The 23,813-nt window shown below is 42.9% G+C and overlaps 1 protein-coding gene across 7 annotated transcripts in view; it reads left to right on the forward strand.

Moving 5' to 3' along the window:
* The first annotated feature begins 8,096 nt into the window (after positions 1-8,096).
* Positions 8,097-23,813, forward strand: part of LOC128686940 (glutamate receptor ionotropic, delta-1) — a 135,461-nt gene continuing 119,744 nt past the window's right edge. For 6 of the 7 annotated variants that reach the window (XM_070082622.1, XM_070082620.1, XM_070082627.1 and 3 more), the window contains exon 1: positions 10,640-10,827. The gene's annotated coding sequence lies outside the window, so the exon portion shown is untranslated. Of the gene's footprint in view, positions 8,175-10,639; positions 10,828-23,813 lie in introns of those variants that run through there. The other variant, XM_070082621.1, reaches the window with a different exon arrangement.

Genomic DNA, 23,813 nt, shown 5'->3' on the forward strand with positions numbered 1-23,813 from the left:
TTAAGCAAGCTCTCCCAAAACCCCAAACATAACGTAAGACCCTTCTCTGCAGTTCTTTAATATCCACGTCTCTTAAAGGGTACACCTAAGCCACACCCCATACCTTACTATAAACAAGTGTATTGACCACTACTGTCCTCTGTTGCAATGAGACATCCCCAGCTCTTAACCCCTGAAGTCGATCTAAAGCCTTGTTAACCACCAATTCAGAGTTTACCCTTCGGCCCTCCCTCTCATCTACCATGTACACGATACCACATATTCTGAGTTGCACCACGATTGACCACCCATACCTTTCGCCCCTCCCCCACACCCATGTACCCACCTCCAATAATTTCGATTTTGCCTTATTGACGCACATGCCAGACTCTGCCCCAAAAACTCAACAATTCCTCCCACGATCTGCAAATCCTCCTCCCCTTTTAACAAAATCGTGGTATCATCTACGTACCCGACCACATGTGCTGCATGGTCACTGCTCAGCATTCCACGCCTCAAACCACCATCCACCAGCTCATAAAAGGGGTTTTGCATACAAGCAAAAAGCAGCTGGGAGAGGGGGCACCCTTGCCTCAAACCCCTTTCCATACGGACCGGCTGCCCCAATTTACCGTTGACCTGTACGCGTACCATAGCCGAGACATACAAGGTATCAACCCATCTTACAATCCCCTCTCCAAAACCCTGCTTCAATAAAATAAGCCTCAATAAATCTCTATCAACACAGTCGTAAGCATTTTGCCAGTCAAGCCCGAGGACACCCCCCCTTGACATTCCTCCAAAAACTCCCTAATACGTACATGTCCGTCCCTCATGCTCCTACCTGGTATGTCTAGCTGTCCCTCGTGAATAACCGACCCCATAACCTTCCTCATTCTGTTTCCTAAAACTTTTGCAAAGATTTTATAGTCCGAGCACATAAGAGATATTGCTCTATATGCACTCAGACCCCTCCCCCCTCCCTTTTTGGTCACCAACACAACTACCCCCGTACTTTGCGACATACCTAACCTCCCCTCCGTGAGCATGCAATTCAATACATCAACCAAACAATGCTTAATACTTCCCCAATGCGCCCTATAAAAATCATTCGAAATGCACTTCCCCAATGCGCCCTATAAAAATCATTCGAAATGCCATCTATACCTGGTGCCTTTCCTTAACTCATACTAAAAATCGCCTCCTCTACCTCCTCCCCTTGAATTCTACCTTCTAGTTCTGTTCTATCCCTGTCTCTTATAACTTTTCTGAAATCCCTCCCCACCAGGCCACCCGCATGGACCCCCCCTACTCCTTGCCGTAGCTTTTCCCCAAACCATAGATCAGCATAAAAACTCATGCTGTCCGTGGTGTGGAGTACTTGTCCCGGCAGGTAACCACCCAAACCCGTGCATACTTCCAATTGCAAGAGGGACGTCGCCTGTTGTCTGACCCTAAATTTGCGCAAGACACAACCCGAAGGTTTGTCACCCCATAGCACTTCTTCCATACCTGCTCTGACTCTAACCGCATTGAAACGTTCATTGTGAATTTCTGCAAGTTGACTACGAAGATGTTCAATGTCGTAATACCTACTACTCCCGCCCCCCACATAGTAATCATTTAGCTGCTCCTCTAGATAGTTTTGTAGCCCATACCTCCACCTCGCCTCCTCCTTTCCCCGCTTCTTATAATAACTTGCTATTCCAGGTTTGGCACACGTTTCCCACCATTCCAACAAACATTCACCTGCCCGTCGTGTTTCCCAGAGATTCTTCCACCAGTCCTGAAAAGCGGACCCATCCCCCTCCCCCTCCAATAGCCACACGGTCAGTTTCCAATAACCTGGATAAACCCTGATCATTCCATCCCAGTCCAAGTCTGCTGGCACTGCACAGTGGTCTGAAACCCCCACATCAAAGGTCTGTACGTGCCCAACTCTAATTCCTTGCGTTACATAAAGTCTATCCAGATGGACCACATAGCCCCTGCGAACGAACGTGTGCTCCACCCCCCATCCACCCCGCCCGACCACATCATAAACCCCTGCATCCCCCAGTAGATTCCTTAAGACAGGTAAAATGCACCCCACCCCCCTCGGCTCAACATAGCCATGGCGGATAACGCAATTCCAATCCCCACCCATGACCGTAATGAATGGCAAACCCCGAGTGTAAAACGTTAAAGCCTCCCTCACAAATTCTATTTTAACTTCAGAGTTGCTTTCCGCAGGCATGTAAACGCCAATAAAACAAACCCTCACCTCACCCCAGTACCCATCTACCCTCACCACCCTCCCACCTCCCCCCTCCTCCCATCTCAAGACACACCTGTTTGGAACCCGCACTTGATAAAGCTCGTCAAGAAACTAGAGAAAGTACAAAGGTTTGCCACAAGGTTAGTTCCAGAGCTAAGGGAAATGTCATATGAAGAAAGATTAAGGGAAATCGGCCTGACGACACTGGAGGACAGGAGGGTCAGGGGAGACATGATAACGACATATAAAATACTGTGTGGAATAGACAAGGTGGACAAAGACAGGATGTTCCAGGGAGGGGACACAGAAACAAGAGGCCACAATTAGAAGTTGAAGACACAAATGAGTCAGAGAGATATTAGGAAGTATTTCTTCAGTCATAGAGTTGTAAGGCAGTGGAATAGCCTAGAAAATGACGTAGTGGAGGCAGGAACCATACACAGTTTTAAGACGAGGTTTGATAAAGCTCATGGAGCGGGGAGAGAGAGGGCCCAGTAGCAACCGGTGAAGAGGCGGGGCCAGGAGCTAAGACTCGACCCCTGCAACCACAAATAGGTGAGTACAAATAGGTGAGTACACCAAGGGCTGGACTCCACCACTATAGCTACCCCACCCTTAAATTTTAAGGAACTGCTAACATACATTCGGTAGCCTTTTAACCATAACTCTCGCCCAGACTTATAATTGTGTTCTTGTATGAAACATACATCCACAGCATACCTGCGCAAGAACCACTCCATCCACACACACTTAACCTCTGCCCGCAGGCCATTTACATTGATGGTAACACACTTGAATTCACAAAAGGAGGTTTTCCTCTATGTTTGTGGGTCTTTCCCGTTCCCACACGTACATTACACTGACCTTCTTTGACCTTTGACTTCCCAAGGCCCCCCTCACCCCCCCGTGCCCTACCCATATGCTGGGCGCTTGCCACAACCCCGGGGACGCTGTCCCGATGTCAGGACCTCGTCCATATCCGACACTCCTGCCGTCCGTTTGCGGGAACCACCTTCCACACACATCTCTTCACCAGACGAAGCCTCCTGGTGGACTTTCACCACCACCTCATGCAACCGTGTCATTGTAGTTACGTCCAGGTCCCCCATATTTGGCGAATCATCCTTCATCACTTCTTGACACTCCGGTGGAATGTCTGGGCCATGCTCTGCCCCATCCAGGAGATCGTGTAGCACGTTCTCCAGCAAACTTTCCTGTGACAGCTCCACAGGCTTCGTAGGCTCCACAGATGGCGTGGGCACGTTTGTAGTGTCCACTGACAGGGTGGCACACGCCATAGACCGCGTTTCCTCTTGTTGTACTTCCTCACTCCAAAGCTTAGGTCCTTGTCCAGTCGAGGGATCAGTTCCCAGATCGAAGGCCTCGGTTCTTAGGACCACAGGAGAAGGTTCCCGGATGCGGACAACCAGGCGTCTGGAGCACTGAGCAGCCACATGGTCATACGAGTTGCATAACCTGCATGTCTTCCATTGGCCTGCATAGTGAACAAAAACTTGGATCCTGTAGTGTTCCAGATGAACGTAAGATGGAATCGGCTGTTTTAATGTCATCTTGAGGGTGCAGGAGACTTCCGGGAGCCCCTCGTATGGGCCCTCCCTCCACACTCTCTTGGTCGCTGCATGTACCGTGCCATATCTACCAAAAACTTTCCGAATGACATTCTCCTCCGCCTCGAAAGGCACGTTCCTTACTTTGACCCAGGTGACGTATGTGGAGACGTCATGCAGGCATACCTCTACGGCTGAATTCACCGCCATTTTCCTCTCTTGAAAAGCTTCCACAATCTTGGAGTAAAAGCCGGCATTTGCGAATTTTACAAAAAACCTCGACATCCCATTGAGAGCCACACCATATAATTCCTCAGTGGGGATGCCGTAGACGTCGCGAATAATGGTAGGCAACAAGACATGCATCGTTGCACCACTGAGAGAGCCACGGATGAATTCAGCACAGACCGTTTTTACTCTTCTACCCTGACGATCCGCCATCTTGCATACTGTAGTACACGGTTCGCCACCAGGTGTAAGCAGGAGCAGGCTCAGAAAGCGTCCTCTCAGCCCGCAGGTTGAGAGACGAATGAATAAGTTGGACTAACTCCCCAAAGTTGGTGATCCCACTGGCTTTGTACCACTGGGTAAATACTTTAGTCTGTTGCCTTACAAAGTCAACATAAGACTGACCCAGCTGTCGATTACCGACTTTAAAAGCCTTTCTGTACTTGGCAGGAACACATTCGTATGCACTAAGAACCGTGATTTCACCTCCCGATAGTTGCTAAATTCAGTGTTATTTAACACTGACGTAAACTCCTGTGCCTTGCCAAACAACAGTGTGAATCAATGAATCAATCAACTGTTCCGGCTCGGCCTCGAGAAAACGCGGAACAAACTGTACTGCCCTTTGCAAACTAAAGTCCTCTGTAGTCTGTTTGAATTGCCTCCTCTCCTCTCTAGCAAATTCCTCCCTAGCAAAAGTGCGCTGCTCTTTAGTTTGTTAAAGATTGAGTCTGGCTAACTCAAGTGCCAATGAAGCAGACTCATCCAGAGACAAACTCGACACACCTCTTGCTTCACCAGGCTGCTGGTTTTGCTCAGGTGTGTCTCGACCATTCTGCAGAAACTTAAGTGGAGATCTATTAATAGCTCCTGTAGCTGGGGATACGTCAATCTGGTGCACCATGTCTGCTTCTGTCTTTAATTTACTGGGAATAAGATTACGAAGTTGTGCTACAGTTAGAGTTCTTTGATAATCAATGCGAATAGATGGAGCAATACGCCAACAATGCTGTAGAGAGAAATTGGGCAGGTTTAGTAGAGTAAACTCGATCGTCGGACTCTTAAAGGTGGCATTTAATCCCCAACCCGCTACTTACAACACGCTCAAGCTGCTATGCACAGTATGACTGCAGATTCACAATAGCAAGGCTTGCACGAAATCAAAGTATGCACATACAATTGCAATAGCAAACCAACTGCAAATATTCACACAACAGCAAGATTGACCATAGCGAAGCGAGCACAATTGACATGCCAAAATAACAATCTGTCAACCGTCACACAGTAGCAGGCCGACCATAAAGAAAGAAAAATGCAAAGCTGACACGCAAAGTTTCGTAAAGCATTGGCAAAGCTGATGCAATGCCAGACAGCAAGCTATACAATGTTCCTGCTTTAGCTTCAACCCTAGGCTCAGTGCCTGCTCTAAGTCCAGCTCCAGCTCCCGGACAGGCTGCCCATATTACAACTGTAGAAAATACTGTATATTTTCCGAAAATACAGTGTTTTTGTGTGTAAATTGATGGAATATATTGTAGTTAGCAAAAATTAATTTGTAAATTAATAAAGAACCAGCGAGAATGGTGAGGGTCGTTGGGGGAGGAGTCGCCATTGTTTTGAATTGACCAAGACAAATGTTAGTGAAAATTGGAAGAATTTTCGTCGCTCTAGAGGTTATATCAGGCTTAAAACTTCTCAAATAGGAGCCGAAATTGTTGAAATTGCAGTCCTGCAGAATGTGAGAATTAGGCGACTGGACAGGACTCCGTAATTAGATGGAAACAGGATATTACCACAGTTGAGTCGATGTCTATTTATGTTGAAATTCTGGCCAGTATTTTCTTCATATTTTAGGCAGGGGTTTTGTGCATGACACACCGTAATCTCCAGACTAATTGGTGAGTGGTATTAAGATAAATTCTCCTTCAATGTATATGTATTCATTTTTTAAATTTAATATACAGTCCACATATTTATATTAATGTTGTACCAGAATTCCTAGTGATGTATATTTCATTTGAAATTAATATAGGTCCAGAGTGACTTGTGGAGATATAGATTGTAGTAGGTATCGAAAGGGGACATTTCTTGCGACCTAGGTGTCCTAAAATTCCTACTTGTCTCTATAACCTTGATAAAGAATAATTGTCTTTGTTACCATCTACTGGTATGTATCTAATGAGATTCATCCAGGTAAATTTAATTTTCCACAACAACCCAGGAACAATAAGACCTGTTGTCCTGGGTGTAAAGGGGAGCAAGGAGCAGAACAAACACAACTAAATGACTTTGAATTATATTTTCCTTCACCAAGTGCAATTATAAGTATTTACAAGTATGTACACTATATACAGTTGGAAATATATGTGTACCACATGGTGTATCTATAGGCAAAGATACAGCCTGGAGACATAATGGACAACCATGTTCAACCAGCTCTAGAATGGAAATGAGAAGGGTGGAAAGGTGAGTGGTGACCACACCACCTCCACAATTGCCAGACCCACCTTCTTACCGGCTGAACCTAGGTACTGATCTGATGATGGGGTCCCATCATTCAATCCTTAGCACTCGGTTTGCTGGTTGGGCAGGTAGCCGTTTAATGAGGGTGTGTACATGCGCCGTATAAAGGTTACGTACTCTTTGCATGTCACAGTGAGTGTGGGTGGGTGTGAGTTGGACCTGACTAGCTTGTGCTACTAGGTCAGATGCCGTGCTCCTTCCTTAAGTGGATGTGACCTAGACCTGACTAGGCTGGGGGAGTGGCATATGCTGGTGGACGACTTGGACCTGCCTCGCATGGGCCAGTAGGCCTGCTGCAGTGTTCCTTCTTTTTTACGTTCTTATAGAGAATTTCCCATTCCCCTATGCGCTGTATAGCTCCTACGGGTTTAGGGTTTCCCCCATGAGTATAATTCCAGACGAGGCTCAACAAGGTTGCCAGAGTCACTAATTACCGAAATAAAAGTGAATATGTTTCTCTCCTTCCAAAGCTTACAATGCGTGGGTTATATATTATAAAATATGTAAGGTTTGCGTGCAGCCAGCAGCAACAGTCTGGTTGATCAGGCTCTGATCCACCAGGAGGCCTGGTCACAGACCGGGCCGCGGGGGCGTTGACCCCCGGAACTCTCTTCAGGTAAACTCCAGGTAACCTTCACGGCGCGGATAACGGAGATAAAACACCTCAATTACTGGGAGCGCTTGAGGTTCCTGAACCTGTATTCCCTGGAACGCAGGCGGGAGAGATACATGATTATATACACCTGGAAAATCCTAGAGGGACTAGCACCGAACTTGCACACGAAAATCACTCACTACGAAAGCAAAAGACTTGGCAGACGATGCACCATCCCCCCAATGAAAAGCAGGGGTGTCACTAGCACGTTAAGAGACCATACAATAAGTGTCAGGGGCCCGAGACTGTTCAACTGCCTCCCAGCACACATAAGGGGGATTACCAACAGACCCCTGGCAGTCTTCAAGCTGGCACTGGACAAGCACCTAAAGTCGGTTCCTGACCAGCCGGGCTGTGACTCGTACGTTGGATTACGTGCAGCCAGCAGTAACAGCCTGGTTGATCAGGCTCTGATCCACCAGGAGGACTGGTCACAGACCGGGCAGCGGGGGCGTTGACCCCCGGAACTCTCTCCAGGTAAATATTAATTATAAGCCGTCTAGCACGTCTAGGCACTTAAGGCTTATAACCTGAATAACAACAAAAGAAGGCACAATATCGTGACTGTATTATAACTTAAATTCACTATGAATTTTTGGGGCTATCCTGGCTAATTCACACATATGTTACTATATATGATAATTTATGTAAATGTATTTGTGTAGTTGTAGCTAAATAGACTTACTGAACGTTACAAACGTTGAATTACGTATGTTATCATTATACTATTTTCAGTTTCCAAGGCACAATTATCCATCTATTATTATTTTTTTTGAAAGGCATCTTCGGGAGAGAGCACCAATATTACATTACATTTACATTACATTACATTTTTAAAGTAAACAATCTCCCTAAAATGGCTGGATACAAAAACAACTGGAATCGAGGTCGGTGCCAGTACCCGCTATCAGTATACGATAACAGTTATCTCAGCTACATTGCGTGGCTATATTCCATCTAACATGCAAGTAGAATTTACCTCTCGTACTAATACTAGTAAATCAAACTAGAAGACTTTACTTAGATTATTAACCCAGGAGACTTAGTAACACACGATAACACAAAAACCCATCGTAGTGTCTCTAATATCTTTTATTCTCCACCATAACCATCCTGTGGGCAATCGTAGTGTGTTCTGTTTTGATTGTGATCCTTAGGTTTTCTTCACAACAGTCATCTACTACCCATGCACCTACTTACTGCCAGGTGAACAGGAACAACAACCCAGCAGGTGTCATAAATGGTTTGAAAACTGACAAGTTGAAGATTGAGACACTTAAGCAACATATGGGAGACTTATGTTGCTTAAGTTTTCAGTTTTCAGATCATTTATCACATCTGTCAGACACTGCAACATCATGGGATCTTGGTACAAGGAATTCTTCAATACTTGTCCAACCTTCGGACAAAGACCTACTTACACTAGTGCATGATTCCTGTGAAAAATTACATTTATCTGAATGTAACTCATTATGTACATAACAGTAAATGATAACAAAGATAATTATTATTTATCAGTTACAGAGACAAGTAGGAATTTGGGACACCTAGGTCGCAAAAATGTCCCCTTCGATACCTACAACTGTCTTATCCACAAGTTGCTCTAGACCTATTAATTACAAATGAAAGATGTATCAACAAGAATTCTGATAAATATATTAGTTTGTGGACTGTATATTAAATTTAATAAAGGATTATATATATACATGGGGAAGTGGAACAGAATTCTTCCTCCGTAAGCCATGCGTGTTGTAAGAGGCGACTAAAATGCCGGGAGCAAGGGGCTAGTAACCCCTTCTCCTGTATGTATTACTAAATTTGAAAGGAGAAACTTTCGTTTTTCCTTTTGGGCCACCCCACCTCGGTGGGATACGGCCGGTGTGTTGAAAGAAATATATACACATATACATAACAGAAGGAGAATATCTTAAACTCACTCACCAATTTGACTGGAGATTAGGGCGTATCATACTCAGAAAACCTCACTGTCTATACATGAAAATAACACTGGCCAGAGTTATAACATAACAGACTTATCTGAGGTTCCTGGAGCTATCTTGTCCAGTCGCCTGATATCTCAAGTTATGCAGGAATGCACATCCAACAATTTCGCCTCCTATTTGAGAGGTGTCAGCCCAATTTTAACCTCTAGAGCACGAAAAATTCTTCCTATTACACTAACGTTTTCTTGGCTCATTCAAAACACAATGGCGAGTCTCTTCTGTGCAGGCGCAGTTCCCATTTTTTAATAGCATAATTTTTATTAAATACAGTATGGCCATCTATTTACATATAACTACTGTATTTCTGGAAAATATATACAGTATTTTCCACAATTCCACTGTGATCCCGCCTCCTGCTTCCACTCAACTGACTGCGGTATATGGCTCTTCTCCAGCCATATGTTGTACATTCAACTTTGATGGACTGAACACATCGATTCCAGGCTGAGGGACTGATTACCTCAAACTCTTCCTCTCCTTACCCTTACTCCTTGTATTTGACTGAAGAAGCCACTGTGTGGCGAAACGTTGCCTTCATAAAGTCTCCCATATGTTGCTTAAGTGTCTCAATCTTCAACCCAGCAGGTACCTCCTTACTGTCAGGTGAACAGGAGCAACAGAAGTTGCTTCTGTTCACTGAACCCAAGACTTAAGGTTATGAGGCGAAGTCTCACAACCATAAATGTGAATCTATCCCATCTATGTTATTATTACTGTGGTGGCCTGTGGCCTGGAGGTAAAGCTCTCGCTTCACACGCTGAGGTTCCAGGTTCGATTCCCGGCGAGGGTGAAAACAGTGGGCGTGTTTCCTTACATTGGTTGTCTGTGTCCACCCATCAGTAAAATAAGTACCTGGGTGTTATATAAATCAAGAGCATTCAGTGATGACAGAATGTTAACGTGTCAAGTAATTCTTTACGAACTGTCCAGACAATTACCGCCTTGTCTTGTTTAAATATTCGTTATGCAATCGCAAAATAAAGGGAATTGCAACTTGTATATCTACTACCAATTCAGAGTCATGCACCTATATATGTGTTATATCTATGTGACTCTGATGGGTTAGTATTATACCCCTTCAAGAATTCTCTATTATTACACATACACTTTTTAAATTACACCAAAGTGGTTGGGCCACTTACCTTTTATGTCCTACCTCTCTCCCCCCTCCCACCCTTTTCCAATATTTCCATCTTGACTCATCCTTCTTCCTCACCCATCTTACCAAAGACTCTGGTCATAAGAAGTATTTTTCCCTCTAATATATTATTGTTATATTATAAATTTACATTTATTTATCAGATATCTTTAAAAATTATGTTAGACATACATAATACACACGTCCAAATGAATAAAAACTAACAATCTGAAGGGTGGTCCATTGAACGCTAGAGAGAATGAGAGTACACTCAGTCCCTCTGTAGACTTTGTCGTGGACGGTTACGGTCTATTCTCTATAAGGATTACAATGCTGAGTTTACAGAATTTGGTTATTGTGTGGTTTACATGTAGTAAAATAATAATTACAGTGTACCACTAGAACACCTAGCATGGCTAGGCATTTCGGGCAGACTTAAATTAAATCTTAAGTTTAAAATATTACGAAATTATGAGGTAAGTTGGTATTATGGCTAAGTGACTAAATACTAGTTTGTGAGTTTAGCAATGTGAATGCTTTTGTTTTGGCACTATATATAGTTTCAGTATTGGAGTATCACAGGCCAACTTATGACTAGTTAAGATTCATTATTTTGAGATTGAGATTGATATTTCTGTTTATGGTCAAATGGGTGAGTGAGTGTAAGTGTGAACCACCAGGTGGTATTCGTGTAGTTAGTTGATGGGGTGTATCAGGGAGATAAGATGTTTTCTGATGGTAGTTTTGAAGGTGATGAATGTGTCTGCAGTTTTAGAATTTTCAGGTAAGGTGTTCCAGATTTTAGGGCCTTTGACATACATTGAATTTTTGTAAAGGTTTAGTCGGACACGGGGAATGTCACAGAGATGTTTGTCTGGTGTTATGCCTGTGGGTTCTGTCACAACTATAAAGAAAGCGTTTTAGGTAAAGGTTAATATTGGAATTTAAGGTCCTGTAGATGTAGATTGCACAGTAGTAAGTGTGGATGTACTGAACAGGGAGTAAGTTTAGATCTATGAAGAGTGGGGGGGGGGGGGTGTTGCCAGGGATGGGATTTAGTGATTATTCTTACTGCGGCTTTTTGTTGGGTTATTATTGGCTTTAGGTGTGTTGCTGCAGTTGAACCCCAAGCACAGATAGCATAGGTGAGGTATGGATATATAAGTGAATGGTATAGTGTGAGAAGGGCAGTTTGCGGCACGTAGTATCGTATCTTGGAGAGGATCCCAACCGTTTTGGATACTTTTTTGGTTATGTGTTGGATATGGGTGCTGAAGTTCAGGTTGTTGTCGAGGTATAGGCCTTGGGAATTTGCCCTCATTATGCCTGGCAATTAGAGTGTTGTCGATCTTAATGTTAATTTGTGCATCTCCTGCTCTGCTACCAAACATAATATAGTAGGTTTTGTCAGTGTTAAGCGTAAGTTTATTGGCTGTCATCCAAGTCGATATTTTGATCAGCTCCTCATTAACAATGGTGTTGAGGGTGGCAAGATTAGGGTGAGAGATGACATAAGTCGTGTCGTCAGCAAAGAGAATGGGGTTCAGGTGTTGAGATACGTTTGGGAGATCATTGATGTATATGAGGAAGAGCAGGGGACCAAGGACACTTCCCTGCGGAACTCCAGTATCAAGTGGCTGTGTTGTTGATGCTGTGTCTTTAATGGTGACATACTGATACCTATTAGTAAGGTAAGATTTGAAACATGCAAGCGCATGGCCTCTTATACCATAATGGTCAAGTTTGTGGAGTAGGATGCCGTGGTCTACTGTGTCAAAAGCTTTTCTTAGGTCAAAAAAAAAATTCCTAGTGGATATTCCTTATTTTCCAATGCTGTGTAAAGCAGATCTAGCATTTTTATGATTGCATCGTTAGTGCTTTTATTTTTCCTGAATCCAAATTGGCAGGGGTTGAGTATGTTTCGTGCCGTTATAAATGAATATAGTCTCCTGTGCACGAGTTTCTCAAAGATTTTGGATAGCAATGGTAAGTTTGATATTGGCCTATAGTTGTTTAAATCTGTAGGGTCACCGCCTTTATGTATTGGTGTAACCATTGCCGTCTTGAGTAGTTTCGGGAAGGTGCTAGTTTCTAGTGACTTGTTAAAAAGTAATGAGATAGCATGCGAGAGGACATGGACCGCTCTCTTGTACAATAATGGTGGGACATGAGACAGATTCCCTGAGTTATTTTTAAGTGACTATAATCTCGCTGACTTCCGTGGGCTCAGATGGAGCAAGATAGAAGGAATTTGGGAAATTCCCACCCATCTAGGTAGTCCCCGGCATGGGTATTGGTACGTGGGATTTTATAGGCGAGATTAGAACCTATGGTTGAGAAGAAGTCGTTTATCTTGTTAGCTGTGTCAGTGGGATGCAGTGGTGTTTTATTAGGTTTAGTTAGGACAATATTCTTGTTTTTTTTTCAGTTTGTAGGTCCCTAGAATCTGAGAGAGTGTTTTCCAGGTCTTTTTTTATATCTCCTCTTGTGTCAGTGAATCTACTGGAGTAGTATAGTTGTTTGGCTTTCTTTATTACTTTGGTGAGGACTGATGAATAGTGTTTAAGAATATCTTTGTGTATTAGGCCCTGTCTATATTGCTTTTCATATTGGTGTTTCTTATCAATGGATTTCAGAATGGTGCTGGTTACCCATGGGCAACCAAGCCGTTTGTTTGTGATCAGTTTCGTTTTTATAGGACAATGTTTGTTGTATAGTCTAAGTAATTTGTTAAGAAAAATGTCTGTCCAGTCATCAATACCATTGGCCTTGGAGAATTCTGTAGGCCAGTCAACAGTCTCTAGGTCAGCTGTGAACTTCCTTATTGAGGCCTCACCATGGAATCTAAATGAAACTTTGTTGTATTCAAGTGGTGGTTTACTAATGTTTGTCAAGAGGAAGGTAGGGTAGTGGTCTGTAGTGCTATCTGTGATTATCCCTGATTTAAGGGGGGCTAGTATATTGGTCCATATGTGGTCTATTATGGTTGCACTTGTTTCAGTGAGCCTGGTTGGTTTAGTTATTGTTGGTATGAGAAGTGTGTTGTTCATATTGTTGATGAAATCAGTTACAGACTGATCATCTAGTAAGCCAAGGTTGATGTTGAAGTCTCCAGCTAAGAGAAGGTGGTGCTTATTCATTTGTCTGTTTGTTATGAGTTCCTTTAATTTCTCACTGAAATTTGGGATGTTTTTGTGGGGTATCCGGTAAATGGCACCGATTGTTATAGGCGTCTTAAGGTTTTTTACAGTAAAATTAGCAAAAATGTATTCTCCATATTCATCACTAAAGCAAGTGGTGCTAATACAAGATAATTGGTTAGAGTAATAGATTGCAGTACCACCCCCAACTTGGTATGGTCTGCAGTTGTGGATTGCTGTGTATCCTGGTAGAGGGTAGATATCTATTGTGTCCTGCTTAAGCCAGGTCTCAGTAAGAATAATGCAGGAGAAGGGTGTCTTTAGTGATTCAAGGAGTGCCAGGAGGTCATCATAGTGTTTGCTTAAGGACATGATGTTGTAGTTAAGTACTGATAGACTTTTAGCATTGTTTAGGATAGTGCTGGCTTGTGATGCTGTGTAATAAAGGCAGTTACTTTCCAATAGGTTTTGATTGGGTGTCAGATTATGGAGGTTTAGATCAGGGTCAACGTGATCAATCATCTTCTAGGTTTAAAATTATGGTTATTTATATCCTGAGTTGTGTGTTGAGTTCTACTACTGATATCTGTAGTGGTTGGAAGTTTGGACAAGTATATAGCTAGAGCATTTTGGTCATATAGAGTATAGTCACTACTACACATAATGGAGTTGGTGTTGTCTATGTGTTGTGCTGGAATGAACTAAAGTACAACTAGGTATAAACTAATAATATAAAAAAAACTAATAAAAAATAGCACAAGACTCTCAGTTGTAATTGCACTAAGGTCTTATATAAGTTGTTTACAAGAATTAGAGCATAACTAGATTTAAATTGACAAGATAAAATATACAAGTTAAGGTAGCAAAAGAATAAAAAAAGTAGAAAAAAAATATATGAGGTAGTTGGTACTAGTTAGCAAAAGATAGTTAAGGGCCTTGAACAATAATATAATTGAAATATACACTAATTGCACACACAATATAGTCACTAAGATATGAAAACAATCTTAGAGTAGGACTTATAATATAAACTTATAATATAAAAATACAAATTGAAATGGTACTTGCAATTGCACTAGAGTCTGGTATAGGTTGTTGACAAGATCAAGAGTATAACTAGATTTAAATTGACAAAATAAAATTCACAAATTAGAGTACCAAAAGAATAATAAGTAAAAAATAACAATGGCAATGTCTTGGTTATAATATGATAGTAAGATGGTAGACAGGCACACAGGTACACAGGTACAAAGGTACACAGGTACACAGGTACACAGGTACAAAGGATAATATAAAGGTTGGAGTTGAATATACAAACTTGGAAATTTGGCAACAAAATGTTATGGGAAGTATAAAATAATGATTAATGTACAAAAATAAAATTGATTGGTAGTAAATATGGTGTTTAATAAAATTTTAGTAAGTGATAATGATTACAAAACAAGTTAAGGTAAGGTTAATGTAATTAGACAAGTAATGGTTATTAAATGATGTCAAAAATGTTAAGAGTAAATTGTATTGATAGTAAAAATGGTAATTATTAATTTTAGTAAGTAATATCAATTGATAGTATTTAAAAAAATATGAGGTAGTAATATGGACAGAGAAAGTATCAATTCAGCTAATATTTAAGCAAACAATAGTAAATAAGAAAATTAGATAAGGTGACTTATGCTTACTAGTAAAATCACAAAATGAGGTAGTTGATTATTTAATTACTAAGAGATTGTACTATGAAATTTGAACAATAATGGAGCAAAACATACACTACATTATGTAGGCTTTTAGGTTGGACATTTAGTTATTCTCTGTAAGATTAGTATCCCTGAGAAATCGTGATAGATCATTCTCGTTCGTGATTGTCTACAGTTGACCTACATTTGTTTTCCTAACTAGAATTTTCCCATCCCGTGTGAAATATTAGATTTTGCCACCGAAGTGGCTAGTTTATTGTGCACCCCATATCCATCCTGTGGACGGCAGCGCGAGAGCATATGGATACACAAAAGGCCTAGGAACTAGGCCCCAAAGGGTTAACAGGAATACATATGGATTTATATCTACATATCTATAGTTCACTTATCTGTTACAAGCAAATTTAGGAAATTTGCTTAGTATATCTGGTATCTTATTTTCATTAATAAGATATCTTGACATGTCACATAGGTTATTATACTGTCTGTCTCTGTATTCCTCAATAAGTGGACAATTAAGCACATAGTGTTCAAGAAAGTGACCATATGCCTGATCACATAATTTACATTTAGTTTGATCATCATCTGTGTGTCTCCCAAACTGCCAGAAGTACTTGTAACCAAGCCTAATCCTGGCCACTACAACATCAGTCTGTTCACATTGCAAGTTGCTCCATAAACATACTTATCTACGTTCATGTTATCATAGTGGGTTATAGATCTACTCAGGCTTCTAACTGCATTCCTATAACAATCATTTTCATTATTTACTTCTCTCCTAATATTATTCCTAATGCTAGACACAGTTATACCAAAGTTATATTCTACATTCTCCTTCTCGATACTCTTCTTGGCTAACATATCAACTTTATCATGAAGGAGTAATCCAATGTGTGATGGGATCCATAGCAATTGTACATTAATTCCTTTGTCCCTAATTTTTGAGTATCTATACCTGGCTTCCCCAATGAGCATGTTGTTGGAGTCATTATATGAGCCAAGAGCCTTCAATGATGACATAGAATCAGTAATGATGATAGAGTCAAGCTCAGTGTCATAGGTTAGCTTTAGCGCCATTAGGATTGCAAACAATTCAGTTTGCAGTGTAGACGCCCAGTTGTTAATTCTTATGCCTAACTCAACAAATTTATTATCGTTCTTAACTAGGGAGGTGGCAACAAGAGCAGATGCAGCCCTGCCAGAAGACTCCTGTTTAGATCCATCAGTGTATATAACTTGTGATAACTTTTTTTTTTTTATATTTTATTAATAAAATCCATACAACAAATATAAATCAAAATGAGAAAGCGTTACCAGGACTGGTATCCAATAAACAATATTACATACACACATCAGTGTTCTGTGTAAAAGGAAAACCCCTTCCCAATTCCTAGGATACAGACCAAGACGTATAATATCAACAAAACATAATGGAGCTACCCTGCAAAACAAAGCTATACCGTGGTTACACACAAAAAAAATATCCACGATATGTAAAAATCTTTGTCTGCATAATACACTGGAAATAATCGTACTGCTACAATAATGCATGGCATAAACAATAGAGTTACAACTGACGTAATAAACAAACTTTTACTATGGTTATCCTAAGCAGTCGTCAATCAACCCCCCCCCCCGGCAGGATCCCACTTCACCCCACCAATTTATTCCCTACTACCAAATGTGCTTCTACCTATCCATACCTTGTAACAAAAGTGGAATAGTCAATATCATCAGTAAGATATCGAGAGGCATGTAATATACAGTACTTGGCACAATAATGGACCACTCAAGAAGACCGCATCATATAAATTATAGCACAACATAGGAAAGAAGTGTTTTTTGAAACAAACATGTTAAGACTATTACCCACTTAAAACTTCTACCATTAATTAAAACACAAATCTTCCAGCACACACTTTACGACTCGCAGGTCGCATGACATACATTGCTGTGACTCTTATGTACTTAGTAAAACCAGTACTAACAGGTGCACACAGAATACATCGCAAAAACAATTGCATTACAAAACTCCAAACAATTCACACTATATGCAACTAACACCAACCTGGGAAATTAGAAAATTTTGTATAACATAAACATTAAACACGGCGTAGCCTCTGTTGGTGACTTAGTGGTTCAGCATGACTCAGCATAAGAAAACCATACCGTGGTTCTGAGTACCACTCCCCCCCCCTTTCTCAGACTATGATACTCATTCACGCCAGAAAGACACTATACCCCAGACCACACAAGGTTCCCTTCCTTCACCCTACATTACACCCAGATTCACCATACACACCAAATAAAACATACAGTCCAGACGCACCAAAAAAAAAAAAAAAAAAAAAACTATTCTCTCCCCCCCCCCCCCGGGAGACCAACCCCTAGGCCCCACCAAGCGATTATACCTACCTCCACCTCATTACTCCCGTAACGTTTCCATCGTTAGATTCCTATACCCCAAAGAAAAAGCTCCCTCCCAGCATTGCCCATATACCTCTCTATTCCTACATTTCGTCCTATAAACATGACACATCAGCGCCTTGACACGCATCGCACCCCTAAGCCCCCGCATACCCCATGACACAAATAGTCAAGTACCAAAAATGACACAGAACGTCGTACAGCATCCGAGCAATCTCCCATTTCAAGACTCAAAACTCTAAGCATCGACAAACCCCCCCCTCCCACTCTTCGGAGAACACCCTTGAACCAATCCCTAACCTTATGTAAACTGTCACAAAAGTATACGACATGAAACGCCGTTTCCGGGCACCCACACCACGCACAGGTCTGATCCTGGGTCATTCCCATAATGTACAATTGTGCCTTGGACGCCAAAATCCCGTGGAGGAATCGGTAACCAGTTTCCCTAACCCGTGGTTGTAAGCGCAATTTCTTGAACCCCTGCCATATAGTCTTCCAATTATATCCTGGGAAAACCTCAGCACCGATGACTTCCGCCGATGTTATACCTATATTATCTAGTTTACCTGCCTTAACTCTCACAGGGTTTTGCACCATCAATAAGTGCCGTAACATTGCTTCGCACCTTGTGAGGTCCTTCCCCACCCACCATCGTCGAACCTCCCTCATCACTGCATCAACTCTCACTCCCCTGACCCCACCCCTTGTTAGGTATTCCTGTCGTACATATATGCCCATTAGTCGACTGTGTAGTGGTATTAGCCCCAAACCTCCCCGAGTTACGTGCGTCATAACTATGTCTTTCCCTAACCAATGCCTATGGTAACCCCATATGAAATCCAAAGCCTTCCTCTGTAACCGCAACACATCGTCCGTCATCAATGGATAGACCGCTGAAACAAACCATAATTTACTATACACCAGTACGTTGACAACTATTACTCTTTGGTGTAATGTTACATCACCTGGTCTCCATCCCGCCATCCTACGAATTGCAGCTGTAACTACAATGGATGAATTAAATGCACGCGCTGCCTGTTCGTCATTGCAAAAATGCACACCACAGATCTTTATCCGCTCAACGGTTCTCCACCCATACTCCGTACCTAACGTCCCGCCCACCCAGGACCCCACCTCCAAAAGTTTGGATTTTTCTCTATTAATGCGCATGGAAGACGCATCGCTAAAAAACCTTATAACCTTATTTATGAACGCTAAACCATTCCTACTATGCACCAAGATGGTGGTATCGTCCACATAACCTAAAATTTCTACTGCTTCTTTCTGTGTGCAATCCTCATCCCCCACCCCACCAATTACCAATCTATAAAAGGGGTCCTGCAAACAGGCAAACAAAAGCTGCGAGAGGGGACACCCCTGCCGCAGCCCCCACCCCATGCCTATCGCGGACCCCACCCTCCCATTAACCTGGACTCGTACCTGTGCCTCCGTATATAACATACGTACCCACGCTACTATTTCTTCCCTGAAACCCTGCTTCAATAATATAGCTAATAATGTTTCCCTATCCACATTGTCAAAAGCCTTTTCCCAATCCAATCCTATGACTCCACCTCCACTACAATCTTTCACGAAACTTTTGAGGCGTCGATGACCATCTCTCATAGATCGGCCAGGAATCCCGTATTGCCCTTCCCATATTACCTTGTCCAAAACTCGTTTCATCCGGTTTGCCAAAATACGCGCAAAAATCTTATAATCCGCCCCCATCAATATGATGGGCCTATATGCCTCCAAAGATTCACAGACCTCGGCCTTTGGTACCAATACTACAACACCCAACCCCGCTTCACCGCCCATGCTACCTCTAGTTTTCGTTGAATTGTAAAGTCGAACCAACATGTGTTTTAACAGTTCCCAATGAACTACATAAAAATCACCTGGTATCCCATCCCAACCAGGTGATTTCCTCAGTGCCTGTCCCTGAACAGCCTTGGAAACCTCCTCCTCCGATATACAACCCTCCATGTCCTCTCGATCTACGTCTCTCAAATTGGCCACTATGCCACGCAGTATAGCTTCCCTCGCCTCTCGATTCCCCTCTCTACCCTTCCATTTTCTCTCAAACCATTGGTCTGCATAGGTCCCAATGCTCTCAGTAGTAACTAGCCTTTGTCCTTTATGATAACCACCCAAGTCATCACCGACCACTACTGACAAAACTGTCGTCGCCATACGTCGCATTCTGAAACTACGAAGAACCCCAACTGAGGGTTTATCCCCCCAAAGCACCTCCTCAATCCCAGCTCGCACCCTCAAAGCCTGAAATTTATCATTCTGAATTTCCCGTAATTGACTATGTAGACACTCTATTTCCGCTAGGTCATACCTCCCGCCTGTACCATAACAATCTCTCAGCTGTCCCTCTAAATATTTTTGCTTCCCATATCTATAACACGCCTCCTCCTTCCCTAACCGTCTATAAAAACCCTGTATTGCATGTTTCGCCTTTGAATGCCACCACTCTACAACATCCTCTATCCCATTCCCGTTATTCCAGAAGTCAACCCACCATAACCTGAAAGCTTCCACAGCATCGACTCCTTGCAACAAGCTGACATTTAATTTCCAATAACTAGTAAATACACAGATAGCGCCCTCCCACTCGAGTGTTACCAGAACACCACGGTGATCTGAGAAACCCAGATCAACACAATCGACCCTGCCACCATGGATTAAGTTGGTGATATAAACCCTGTCCAACCATGCAGCGTAACCCCATCTACAAAACGTATGTTCCACATTCCACCCGTCGCTACCCACAACATCCACTACACCAATCGCTTGCAATACCTCACGTAAAACCCTTAAATTACACCCCCCACCACGCGGTTCGACGTCTTTTTCCCGGATCACACAATTCCAATCACCTGCCACGACAGAAACTAAGGGTAGACTTCTGAGAAAATAAACCAAAACATCGCGTACAAAATCCTCTTTTACTCGTCGATTTGTTGTCGCTGGCATATATACTCCCACGAAACCCACCTGAATGTTCCCCCACAAACCCACCACACGCACAACCCGGCCCCCTCCGCCCCACTCCCATGCTACAAGCTTAAAAGGGCTGGTCTCCCTTATGCCTATCACAACCCCACCTTTGAGATTATCCGAATTTCCCGCATAGCACTTATACCCTTGCACACGTAATTCACTACCACACCGAAAATTGTGTTCCTGTATAAAAAAAACGTCAACATTCATACGTCTGAGCGATACCTCTACCCAACGTCTCTTGACCTCTGCTCTGAGGCCATTGACATTCATTGTTATACACTTGAACTCTCTGGTTAGGTTTTCTCATTTCGTTTTCCCATCACCTTTATACCTGACTTGGACTTGCCACTGCTGCACCTGCCCATTTTCCCCACACTCCCACTTAACTTCTCTAAGGGGGGTCCCTTAACTCCCTTGGCTACGTCAGCCCACACCATTTTACCAGACCTTTGACCCGGTGTTAAGACATCGTCCTCCACGTGTGTACTGGGCCTCTTCCGTGACACTCCCTCATAGTCCATAGGCCCATCGCTGTCTGTTCTATGTACCTCGACATCCGTCACCACCACAGACGTAAAAGTCGTACGCCTATCTTCACCGCCCACACGTCCCGCTAGACCATGGTCGACCACAGGCGACACCGTTAATGTAGGCGGTAAACCCTCTGTCGCCGGGCTATCGAGGATCCTCTGTAAGTCTTCAAAACTGGGCAATATCAATGGCGATAAATTAGACACATGTGCAACTCTTGGGAATCTTTATTGAGGAAACGTTTCGCCACACAGTGGCTTCATCAGTCCATACATAGGAGAAACTTGAAGAACAGGAGGAGAATGAGGTAATCAGTCCCTCAACCTTGAGTCGATGTGTTCAGTCCATCAATCTTGAGTAGAATACGGCATATGAGCGGAGAAGCAGCTTATAAACCGTATGGCAGGAGAGGTGTAGCAGTCATAGGTAGTGTCACATTTGTCCAATGTGGAAGTAGGTTGTGCCCAAGAATTAGGCAAGCGAAGAATTCCTAAGTATTAAGATCCCAAGAAGTTGCAGTGTCTGACAGGTTTGTAGATGAATGGTTCGGAGAACTGACATGTTGATAAATTAGACACATGTGCAACTCTTGGGAATCTTTATTTCCTCAATAAAGATTCCCAAGAGTTGCACATGTTTCTAATTTATCAACATGTCGGTTCTCCGAACCATTCATCTACAAACCTGTCAGACACTGCAACTTCTTGGGATCTTAATACTTAGGAATTCTTCGCTTGCCTAATTCTTGGGCACAACCTACTTCCACATTGGACAAATGTGACACTACCTATGACTGCTACACCTCTCCTGCCATACGGTTTATAAGCTGCTTCTCCGCTCATCTGCCGTATTCTACTCAAGATTGATGGACTGAACACATCGACTCAAGGTTGAGGGACTGATTACCTCATTCTCCTCCTGTTCTTCAAGTTTCTCCTATGTATGGACTGATGAAGCCACTGTGTGGCGAAATGTTTCCTCAATAAAGATTCCCAAGAGTTGCACATGTGTCTAATTTATCAACATGTCGGTTCTCCGAACCATTCATCTACAAATATCAATGGCGTTTGTGCCTCCTCTTCCACCTGAGGTGACGCACTGTCCACGCACCCAATCGCCTCGATCTCCGACGCTGGTGGTAGCGTCGAGACGACCCCCTCTGCAGCATCCACTGCTTCACTCCACTTTACATCCGCTGGTAAAATCTGCAGCACGTCGTCCACCATTGTGGGCTTCTGATGGCCCAGCTCACCCTCCTCCATCGTATCTTTGGATGCAGTGTCTGTCAGGTCCGACCGTTGTTTCCCTCGTCGGTGCTCACAAGACGCCGCCATATGATCCGTTGCACCACACAGGCGGCACGTCCGAACCTGGCCCGGGTAGGTTACGTAGACCTGCGTCTGAAAATCTTCCAACATGACAAACGAGGGAATTGGATGTCTCAATGTCATTTTCATAGAAAAGGAACCTGCGAGCATACCAGCATAAAAACCCTGGGACCAACGCCCAATTTGGACAGCTTGTACGGTGCCATAGCGCCCAAAAGTCCGACGGATGTCCACCTCGTCTGCCTCGAAGGGGATATTACGTAGACGAACCCACGTATAACTTGTCGATACATCACGCAGGCGCACCTCCAGACTAGCGTTGATAACAATCCGTTTGTCTTGAAAGGCATCCACAACACTCACATACGCAGCAGACGACACAAATTTCACAAAAATTCTCGCGTTGCCGTTCAGAGAAATCCCATATAAATCCTCACGTGGGATTCCATACGTATCTCTTATCACAAGAGGCAGAATGACGTCAGCGGTGTCCTGGTATATTGCACCTTTCAACAATTCCACACAGACAGTGTTGACTCTTTTTCTGCATTCCGCCATCTTGAGAAAACAAAACTTCTCAATACAGACACCAGAGGGCACCAGCCGCACGCTCTGCGTCCGCCCTAACCAACAGCTGGGTGAGAACTGTAACTACATTAATTCCTTTGTCCCTAATTTTTGAGTATACCTGGCTTCCCCAATGAGCATGTTGTTGGAGTCATTATATGAGCCAAGAGCCTTCAATGATGACATAGAATCAGTAATGATGATAGAGTCAAGCTCAGTGTCATAGGTTAGCTTTAGCGCCATTAGGATTGCAAACAATTCAGTTTGCAGTGTAGACGCCCAGTTGTTAATTCTTATGCCTAACTCAACAAATTTATTATCGTTCTTAACTAGGGAGGTGGCAACAAGAGCAGATGCAGCCCTGCCAGAAGACTCCTGTTTAGATCCATCAGTGTATATAACTTGTGATAACTTGTTACTACCAGCTAGGTGAGAAATTTCTTCTTGAGCAGTTGCTCTAACAAGAGATTTAAGGAAGGGATTACTAGCAATGAGCTTCATGGGAGGGACTTGTAGGTATGTGATATTAAATGAACACATCTTCCATGGAGGGGTGAAATGCTCTTGTTGCCTACAGTGATACAGTTCATGCAGGTTATAAAACTTAATGCAATTGCACGTTTTCACAATCCATTTAGATCTGTGTGTATTTACCTCTAGACACTTGGTAAGATTCACTGTGACAGTGTCTGGTTCGTTTCTCAACATTCTAATACCGAATACAGTGTTAATTTCAACAATCCTATCACTGATA

Source organism: Cherax quadricarinatus, chromosome 7 (assembly GCF_038502225.1).
Source record: "Cherax quadricarinatus isolate ZL_2023a chromosome 7, ASM3850222v1, whole genome shotgun sequence".
Classification (NCBI taxonomy): domain Eukaryota; kingdom Metazoa; phylum Arthropoda; class Malacostraca; order Decapoda; family Parastacidae; genus Cherax; species Cherax quadricarinatus.